At 40.0% G+C, this 10,602-nt stretch overlaps 1 long non-coding RNA gene across 2 annotated transcripts; it reads left to right on the top strand.

The window, feature by feature from the left end:
- The first annotated feature begins 362 nt into the window (after positions 1-362).
- On the top strand, positions 363-5,181 carry LOC137667325 (uncharacterized). Of its 2 annotated transcripts, none has more exons than XR_011048780.1 (4): positions 363-785; positions 2,523-2,581; positions 3,249-3,351; positions 3,943-5,181. It is a non-coding gene; the product is annotated as an uncharacterized lncRNA (long non-coding RNA). The 2 variants fall into 2 exon arrangements; XR_011048781.1 differs by having other exon boundaries at positions 2,523-2,614.
- The last annotated feature ends 5,421 nt before the right edge of the window (positions 5,182-10,602 follow it).

Genomic DNA, 10,602 nt, shown 5'->3' with positions numbered 1-10,602 from the left:
CCCTCACCGGGCGGCTGGGCAATGAAGCGGCACGGTGCCCTTCTCCGCGCCGTTAAAGTCCACGCGTACAGCTGGGGAGACGGCTCTGACGCAAAGGCTGAAGCACACGCCAAAACACCACGGGTGCTGTGGCTGCTATTACCTACGCTTAGGGCTGCTTTTCCCAGAAGGGCGCTGCCGCCGTGGGGCCGCCCTGAGGGACGGGCCGCGCCTAAGGCCGCGCAGCGGGAACGCCCGGGCCGTGCCGCGCACGCGCGCACCCCCAGCGGCCGGCCGGGCCTCGCGGGCCCAGCCGGTGGGCGGGGTTCCGGCTGGCCAATAGGTTGGGCCGGGGCCGGCGCGGCGTTGCTGGGGTGGCGGCGTTGCGGCCCTTGCGGGTCCCTCCCAGCAACCGCGGGATGCGTGTGTGCTGCTGGTGCCGCCCCCCCCGCCCCTGCAGCGCCTTGCCTTCGGGCCCGGTGGGGCCGCGCTCTCTGTGCGGCCCAGAGGGCTCCGTCCCGGCCCTCCGCGCCTGCTCGGGGGCGACTGGCGGGGGGGGTTCCGGCCGCCCTTCTCTGCCGCGCACACGGGCAGGCTGGGCTGCGGTGGAGGGTGACGGAGGAAAGGGTTTCCTTCCGGCGCTGGCTGCGGAGCGGGGCCGCTCTCCTGGCGGAGCCGCAGTCGAGGCGGAGGTGTCTGAGGGGAGGCGGGCGGGGGCAGGGCTGCAGCCGAGGAGAAGCTGGGGGCGTCCGAAGGGCCGGGGTCGCTGCTCAGGAGCTGCCCAGGTGCTGGGATGCATTTTTGACGTGGGTATTGCCCTTACACAAAGTTTCATCATATTTGGCGTTTCTTGTGCCCTGTGGGGGGCTGCAATGATCATGGACACTACACTACGTTTTGTAAAAACAGCGTTGTAGGAGGGACTGTTTTCCCAGCTGGAAGCACTAGTAGTCGTTAGAAAATGGGAACGCACTTAAAAGAACTGCAGCGCGAAGGGAAATGGATAAGAATTGGGTACTGTTTGCATGAGTGTCCTTGAGCAAAAGGAAAGCTGCTCAAGTACTTTTGGTTGATGCATAAGAGATGAAAATATTTTTCTAAATTGTTTAGCTACTCACTGTAAATACAGTCACTGCAGAGGCTTGTTGCTTAGTTTTCATGACACTGGTGTTCAGTCACTTCCATATTGCTTAAGCAAACTGGATCTTTGTGTGATTCTCCTTTGCCATTGTTAGTTAAAAAGAAATCAGATTCTCACTGCCATCTTGAAATAGTGTTTCTTCTTTAGGTTCACTGTTTTTATTATACATGTTAGTGCTATAATTCTGTATGCAGATAACAGAGCTTAAAAAGCCAGTTGTGAAACTTTCGAGACTAGGATTTCGATGAACTTTGTTGTGCACTGCATATGGACCTTGGCTAGGAAAGTATAATGCAGACATGTAACTTCACAGGTTAGCATCCCAAGGAGCTGGGGTATCCAGAATGGTTGATGCGTGTATTGCAATGTATTTCTTCTAGCATGAGGTCCTAAATCCGACATTTGTGTTCTTTAAGATCATACAATTTTTAGAATAGAGGGCAGGCTCATAAATGTTGTGAAACTAAACCTATTTTTTGTAGATATGTATGGGGTGTGCTGGCTTTGAGAAGTTACATGGTGTTTTTTAAAAAGGAAGTATTATATGCTGTAGATATTTTTATAATGTTATTAATAGATAGTGATAGGAGTTGCTGTATTCTAAGAGTCTGTGTTAGCATTTATGTGGCTTAGAGATGGTAATATGACCACTGCAGTGTCACGTGTTAAAAGAAGTAATAGTCAGGGAATTCAGTAGATCAAAATGGGGAAAAAGACTAATGGAAGGTGGCAAGGATTCACAGAGGTCATGTGCACAGTCCCACAGGTTATGAGATGGTTCTGGCTTCTGTGATGCAGACATGCACCTTCTCAAGAACATGGATATGCAGAAGCAATGTACTGGAAGATCTCCAATTACACGGGAGTGACCTTTTTTAGATTAGAGGGGCTTCTTTATTTCTCTTTATATTTTAAATTGCATAGATTCTGGACCTCTGTGCTTCTATTTCTGCATAACATCCCTGCACTAGGTGAATAATGAGGAGGTTTGATGGATAAAAAGAAAAGCATCTATTAATTATTTCAAAGTAGAGATGCTAACAATTTGGATACTAAGTATTGAAAATAAAGGTGTCATAATTTTAATCAACTTGCTGATTATCTTCATGTATAAATTCTACATTAGAAAATGATAATAACTTTAATAGTATTTTTGAATATGTTTAGTGGATGTTTAATTACCTGTTTTATGTTCTCACTGCTATTGATATACTTTAAGCAGAGAATTCTGCTTACTGCTTCCCATTTAGATCAGTTGCTCTTCTCTTATGGTGACTATTTAACAATGTAAGAACATTTTAGGTATTGCTACGGGTAATCTAATGCATTAATACTCACTGATGAGTTTTGCAAGTTAAATGTGAATTGTCAACTGTGGCAAATAGGTACATTTGTTCTACAGGATGAAGAAGTAGATGCCGAGAGATCTAATGCAGTCTGGAATCAGTGGGACCTATTGTTGTAAGATACCGAGTGTTTTGCTATGGCAGCCAGGCGAGTGTAGCTCAATGTTAAAAAGAGGTTACCACAACTGCCTTGCCTTCTGAGGTGCAAAGTTGAGAAGACTGCGCTTTCATGCCTTATCTAATTCTGTCACCCTTCAAAATTAGGTGCTTATGTTAAGGAGGCTGCTCCAAGATTGTCTGCTACAGAACCAAAAGATACATTGACTTACTAAAAAAAAAAAAGGGTGTTTTTAGTATCAGTATTAGTTTTTAGCTACTCGAATGTTTCTTGTTTCATTTTTAAATTGGATTAAAATAAAATGAATTCCTGGTCACTGTCATTGCCAAAACTAATTATTAAAAATAATACCAATTACAAACTTCTGATTCTTTTTTTTAATTACCCTTTCAGCATTCAGATTAGAAACTTGCAGAGTTATGATATCCATGTACGATATATCCGTGTACATATTAAGACTTTAGTGGAATTTTGGTATCACTTTGAACCTGTTGGTGATTATGAGAAACTTGAATTTTTGAATTCTATAAACTGATAACTTTTAATACTAGTTTTGTTTGAGCATTTATAATGGGGTGTAGATACTGGTTATGGAGGTGTATTATTTCCAGCTTCAGTAACTGCTTTATCTGATTTGCATGTCTTGCACTTTGCAATTTTACAGAGTGGCTTCATTCGTGTTAAACTGACCACCATCAGTATGAGCATTAGAAATCAGAGTTTCCATTAAACTTTCACAGTTTCTCAAAAGGAAAATTAAGATAAAGGTATGGTCATCATTCATGATGGTGTAACTTAATGCATACAACTGTAATGAAATCATCAAAATATCTGTAAAAATAATTTATCTTAGTATTAACATATAATTCAATTTGCATCTTAATATTGAAAGCATCATTCTTTAGTTGGTATTCACTGCTCTTCTATTCTACTGCAGATTATTACTGTGGATAGTCCTGCTTGTTAGTGGTATAACTACTTTATTGCTATGGGTAGTGATTGCTGGATTACCACAGCAGATTGTGGAAGTTATCAGTAGAATGTAGAACTGATGTGAACTGTTCAGCTGACTAAAGAATTTTTGGACATGTGCTAACTAATACTATGAAATGAGATTGAGGAATGAGTTTTGTTGCTCAAAATCCAAAAGCAGAAACAGCCTTGACTACCTGTTCATACAATTTTGTGAGTGCTTTTCATGTAGTAGATAAGTTATTTCTAATATTTAAACTAATGGGTCCCTCTGTCAGGATGGAAGTAGGCCATTCCTTTTGAATCTCACTGATGGTTAATGTAACTGTACTTGTCACACTTCCAATATCTCCAAACACTGAATTGCCTGTTACTTCTTTTTCTAGTTCTTTCAGTGCACCATGGCATTCTGAGTGCTGAACTGCTGGAGGAAAAGAGGATCACCAACCTGTCAGAGTTCATGTTTGGAAGAACTGCTGTGAATAGAAGCTATTGCAGAGTTTTTAATCTTTCTGCCTGATATGTGCTTCAAATGAATACTTCAGTTTTTAAGTGCATGATTCACGACAGTAAATATTTTTTTTGCATTTTACTGTATTTAGAAGCATGGCTTTTTTATTTTACATGTATAATTGTAGACAAGTAAATCTCTGTGTTAAGCTGAGGAGCTTAATGAAAAGGAAAAGCTTATGGTTGTACATAATAGGCTGTGTCTTATAAATGGGTAGCTTGGTTACACAAATAAACCATCAGATACCCTAAATGCTATATGCGTTTTTTTCATTAGTAGTGGCATACGGTCTCAGATGGCACACTCTGAAAAAGTCTGCTGGTTTGGAGAAACTAGATCAGTGGATTCCACTGAAAAATCAAAATGTTCTAGATAAAACTTTCTTACTGTTTCAGCTTGTTGCAATACAGTGTTTTTTTTGTGAGGCAAGCTCAGATAATACTATTTTAATACAGCTGGAATGGCTTTCAACTGATTGTTTTTTTTTTAATCCCAACTAAGGCTTTTCCGCAAGATCTGTGGGTGTGGTGTTCTGGTTGTTTTTTTGGTTGTGTTTTTTTTTGTTTGTTTGTTGTTGTGTTTTTTTGTTGTCTTTTTTTTAGTTTGTTTGTTTTGTTTTGTGGTTTTTTTTTCTATTTTAAAGTGTTTTTCTACTTAAGAGCTCAGCTTACCTTGAAAGCTTTTGATGGCTCTTTATCTGGATCAGTAAAATCACTTGCTGAATAGATCTTGCATGGTAAACCCATTCTGTGATTTGCTCTAAATTCTCTAAAAGACAATAATTCAAGCAACAGAAGCGTCTGGCTTGAAGTTAGGTGTTTAGACAGCACTTTTGATCAAAACAGTTTTGTGAAAATTTAGGCCTCGATGAATAGCAATTGTTGGCTTGATTACCCAGATTTTGTAACTGGAAGTTATCTTAGATTTTTGAATTCCTCAGTTGGTGGAGTTAAAGGGAGCAGACATGGATATAACTTCCAGTTTTGTTTGAGGGATGCAGGTCAACATGATACATGTTGTAGGATTTTCTGAAAAGGTCTAGTTTTGTGACTCTATTCTGTGTGCTTCAAGCCAATCAGTGGTGTCCTGTGTAATCCTGTGCTTTTACATTTATTCCCATGGTGTTATGAGTGTACTAATTTTAATAAAATTTTTTTTTGCTCAATGTTTTTGATACAGAGATATATTCAACTTTTTTGGATCCTGTTACTGGTGTTTGCATTATAGTAACTAAATTCAAGTTAGTCATGAAATGTTCACATGCTGTTGCACTTATTTCAGTCATAAGCATTACATTTATTTGTGTAAAATTAGATTTCTTGCAAAGAAGTCTTCATGGTGTTATAAAATACTGAATATAAGTGCAGTGTACAAGTGCTTGTATTTGTACAGTAAACAATTTTCCAGATGTTCTCTGAAAGCAAAATAATAACTTAACTGCATTATACAAAAACCTGTTATACAAACAGGATTTGCTACAGTTCATAGTAATGAAGTATTTATCTAGATTAAGTTTTCAAAACTTTATTTGTATTTCCAACTTTACAATATCATCAAGTTTCAGTATAGAAAATGTAAATAATGCATAAAAGGGACAGATGCCTCCTGTGGGAGGCTTTAATTTGGTCCATCTAATTTCCATTCCAAAGAGAATAGCCATATTCTGCATTCATCAGTAATCAAAGAACTTCCCAAGTGGGCATTAAAAAAAACCCAAATAGCTAGATGAAGAAAAATATTTCTTCATTAATAATGCAGTTCTGTCTACTACTCATATACAGCAGTAGACAGAACTTATAAAGCTTACTTTTTCTCATACAGTGAGAAAAAGTAAGCTTGCCATAGTGACGCCTTCATGCAATTACAAGCTCTGGGACATGCTCCTTTAGTATCAATGATAAAACTTGATAACTTGATAAAACAATGATAAAACTAACACAATGATAAACCAGACCAAGCTGGTGAAGGGTCTGGAGGGTCTGACCTATGAGGAATGGCTGAGGGAGCTGGGGTTGCTTAGCCTGGAGAAGAGGAGGCTCCGAGGTGACCTTATTGCAGTCTACAACTACCTGAAGGGAGGTTGTAGTGAAGTGGGAGTTGGCCTCTTCTCCCAGGCAACTAGCGATAGGACAAGAGGACACAGCCTCAAGCTTCGCCAGGGGAGGTTCAGGTTGGACATCAGGAAGAATTTCTTTTCAGAAAGGGTTATTAGACATTGGAATGGGCTGCCCAGGGAGGTGGTGGAGTCACCATCTCTGGATGTGTTTAAGAAAAGACTGGACATGGCACTTAGTGCCATGGTCTAGTTGACAGGGTGGTGTCAGGGCAACGGTTGGACTCGATGATCCCTGAGGTCTCTTCCAACCTGGCTGATTCTGTGATTCTGTGTGATTCTGTGAAAACTCAGCATTGTCCTGATTTTCATATGTGATCTATTCTGTGGCTCCTGTTTGTTTTTCTCCCATTTAAGCTTAACTTCTATACACTCTTTCTCAAGTCTAGGAAAAAAACCATGTATGAAGTAGATGTAGTGTATCAGTGACACCAGGACCGCTGAATGATATAAGTACATATTATTCCTAATAAAACTGAAGGAAATTTTGGGTTCAGAGTAATCACATTAAAGGGCCTTCTGCCGGCTCTTTTTATTCCAAGCAAGTAAGAAGCTACTTAAAAATTAATTCTGTGTCTGAACAGCTGTTGGAAATATGCCAATGGCTGCATATCAAGTCTGTCTCCGTCTGAATAAATTTTACAATTTACCAGTATTTTCATTAAAAATTTGACATTAAATTTGGAAGTGAGAGTAGGTCCCTTGCTATTTGTGCATGGCTGCTAGATACTACAGATTAAACAAGTACATCCCCCTGTATTTTAGTGGTGTTTGCATTAGTGATAATGACATGAGAGTAAACTAATAGGGAACACTGAGGTTGCATTTTTGTTTGTGTGCAAAAAAGGAGGGGAAAAAAACAGACCCAGCTCTGGGAACTTTATTAAATGCATGATTGCAACCATTTGGAGCAGCTGTAAGTAATGGTGTGGGTTTAAATAAAGTGTCACAAATTACTCACAGTTTAAAACCAAACCAAAATAAAAAAAAAAAACACACACCCAACCAAAAAACCCAAACAAAAAACCCCAAACCCACAAACCAGTAGCCTCAGCACACAGACCTTGCTTATCAGACCTGTTTTAATTCACTTTGTAGTTGCTCTTGCTAGCGAATATAGGCACCAGGTTAGTGTTTCCTGCTTTGTCAGTCACTGTACTGCCCTGGGTACACCACTGTTAACTCACGCCGAACCTGTAAGCTCTGTTTGTCAAGAACTGGAGGGCAGCACTCTCTTTGACTTGAACAGAATGAATCTGGACTTGACCAAGGATAGCACAAGATTAATTTGGCAGTGATTTCCTACAAGCAAAGTTCATTATTCTGTAACAGATGTTGTGCAGTGAATGTATAGCCTGTATGGGAACAGGGCTCAGTGACAAGCGTTGCTTCCTTCTCGGAAGACCTCAGTGCTGTGGGTGCTGAGCCTCAGAAATGTCAGTCTTGGTGAAAGAAGATTAAACTCTGCGAATCAGAACTGGAGAGCGGTGGCTGGTTGCTTCCAGCTGCCTCCTTGAATATAAAACCCGCTGTGTGAGTTCGTATGTCTCATCTGCTGGGCCACCACTTTCTCATTCTTGGAAACACCTGACAATTAGAGATTTCAAAATGGGGAGTAAAAGCTAATGTTTGAATTGCAGTTATCTTCTCTTAGGCTTGTCTCATGTTTTCACTAGCCTGCTGTGAAGGACTAGGATTTTAAAAGATACTAAATTTTGACACCTACTGTTTATTTCTGGCTATGAGGCTTATCCTTGAGCTCTTGTGGATATCTATGTTTTACTAAAACTTTTTTAATGGCTTGGTTTCATGTAGGTTGAAAGAATGCTAAAAGAATAGAATTACCGTGTTCTAAAAGCCTGTCTGAATAAAAAAATTAAAAAACTGGTTGCATTGAGCAGAATTGCTTCATGCATCAACATTTGATGTTAGTTTAACTATGCAGGCTTTTTTTTTAAACCTTAAATAACTAGAAAGTGGGAGTCATGCTTGGAGTGTTCATAGATGAAGTTAATGTAACAGTTTTTCCAAAGATGACTGTCTTACAATAGCTTTGCCATTAGCTAGAAACAGTGAGATTTGCTAGAAGCAGCCGCTTTCATTTTTGATCAGTTAAGTCTTTGCTACCTAGAAATCCATTGGGCCTAATCTCTTAATTAACAAGACGCGGCAGAACTTCACATGTAACAGTCAGAAGATGCTAAAATCGTGTACAATGTCAGCATAATTAATGCTTTTTCAAAAATACTGTCTGTTCATTTCCATCCTTTCTCTCATTGTCAAAATTTTACTGGATTTTAGTCAATTCCAGGTGACTGTGATTATATTGCCCTACAGGAACTAAGAACTCTGGGAATTGTAGCTTTTTAGAAGCCTGTGGGGTTCCCACGGGACAATGGTGGGAACGAGGTACTGAACGAGCTATGTCCAGGCATGTCCAGGGGGTGGTAATGGGGTGGTGATGAACTAGCCAATCATAATACAGAACAAGGACCTTGGCTATGAGAAAAATAAGATATAGGGAAGTTGAAAAATAAGAAAGAATGCTGCACCTGCAAGATATAACTTTTTAGCATAAGCCAATCAGAACTAATATAGAGGCGTGTGAACAAAGCATGATAATCAATCATAATAGAAATGACATGTACAGAGAGCGTGTACAAAAATAGAATAGTATAAATGTACCCTCAATAGAATAGTATAAATGTACCCTCAGATATGTCAATAAACGAGATGTGCCTAATGATCATATTGGTCTGCGTGCATTTACTCCGTGCCCTCTCAAATTAACGGACTCGGAAGCCATTTGCTTTTGCTGTGACAAAATACCACCAATTTGAGATTCTGAAAAATGTAAGGGGGAGGAAAACAGTGTCTACAATGCTACCTCCAAAATGTAAAAAGTATTTACTGACAAGTATTTAAAGTTGGTGATGTACCAATGAATTAGAAACTGCCATGTGTTATATCTCAGTACAACTAGCTTGGAATATATCACACTTGTGTGGTGCATTTGAGGAACCTTTGGAGGAAAATTCTTGTGTTTTCCTTAATAAGGTCAATTTTTGTAGTATCTCAGTGATATTGAAAATGCCACTATAATGTTGATGCCACAAAAACATTTTAGAAATATCCAAAAGCCAATTTCTGGAAGTATTGTTAAAAATAACAAGCTGTTGCTGTGTTTAAGACAGAGCTTCGTATGTGGGGAAAATTCTCTGTGTGTGTATATAGAGAGAGCCTGTAGATGAATGGAGAGGAGGTGCCCACTAGACCCAATTTCCAATCTGATGAAAAATGTGATAACGTGTAACTGCTGGCTCCATTGGAATGAATTATTTCTGATTTAAGCCAACATATGAAGAGTCAAACCTTAAATACTAGCGTAGACATCTGTTCGTGTAAGAATATTTAACAGCAGAGTATAGAAACATCAAAGCTTCTAATCAGCAGGTGAGCTATTACATACCACTTTCATTCAAGGAATCATGCCTTCCACTCTGCTTCTACTGCAGTTTCTCACTATTCTATTTGTGTCCGGGCTAGTTCAGCAGCTTTCAAATGGGAGGACAAAGAATTCATCTGTGAGCAAAACTCAAGTTCCTTCACCTAAGCAGAGGCCATGTGAAGCCATGCTTTTCAGCTTTTTGTATGTTACTTATAATGTTGGTGAGTCGCGCGGAAGCTCTGATGGGTGGTGACGTGCACTCGCCAGAGAGAGGAAATTGCTAAGACACAATCTGCAGCAGGAAAAGGGAAGGCAGGTTCATCCATGGGCAGCAGCTGTGAGATGGGAGACCAGAAAACACGTGTGGGTTGAGTGAACAAAGGGTGGGAACAGGAAAAGAGAGAAAAGCATGCAATTGATCACATGCTTCCTGGAAACAGCAGAGTTAGGTAGGCCAAGCCACATGATTTATGTGTATTACTGTAAATCTGTGCATGTAGATGGACATGCACATGCAAATGATTTGAGTTGCTGCACAGCTTAAATATTGAAAAGCATCACAATCTGTCATTTGCTTTAAACATTGAACTAGACCCACAGCTGGTGGAAGCTAATGAACTTCACAAAGAGCTCTGCTGATTTGTACTGTCTCACCTCTCATGTTTGTTGGGATTGTCCCAATTGCTTTGATACTTCAGCTACATTAGCTGTTCTTGAATTTCCAGGATACCTCTCTGTATCTACAAGTTATAATTTATACATATTTTTAACCGCAGGTTTTAAATGTAAATAGCCAAGGTGAGTGTTCCTAAGCTCAAGCAAGACTAGAACTTATCTCCTGAAGTCCTGAAAGCCTCTATGGATATGTTACAGCTGTTTATTGTGATGTTTGGGTACAGAGCCCTTACGTTATTCCCAGCTTGATTTGGATAACACAGACCCGTTTCTATCAAGTCAGAAACAGACTGGGCTTA

Source organism: Nyctibius grandis, chromosome 9 (genome assembly GCF_013368605.1).
Source record: "Nyctibius grandis isolate bNycGra1 chromosome 9, bNycGra1.pri, whole genome shotgun sequence".
Taxonomy (NCBI): Eukaryota; Metazoa; Chordata; class Aves; order Nyctibiiformes; family Nyctibiidae; genus Nyctibius; species Nyctibius grandis.
The sequence above is the reverse complement of the archived record's forward strand: the minus strand, read 5'-3'. Positions and strand labels throughout refer to the sequence as shown.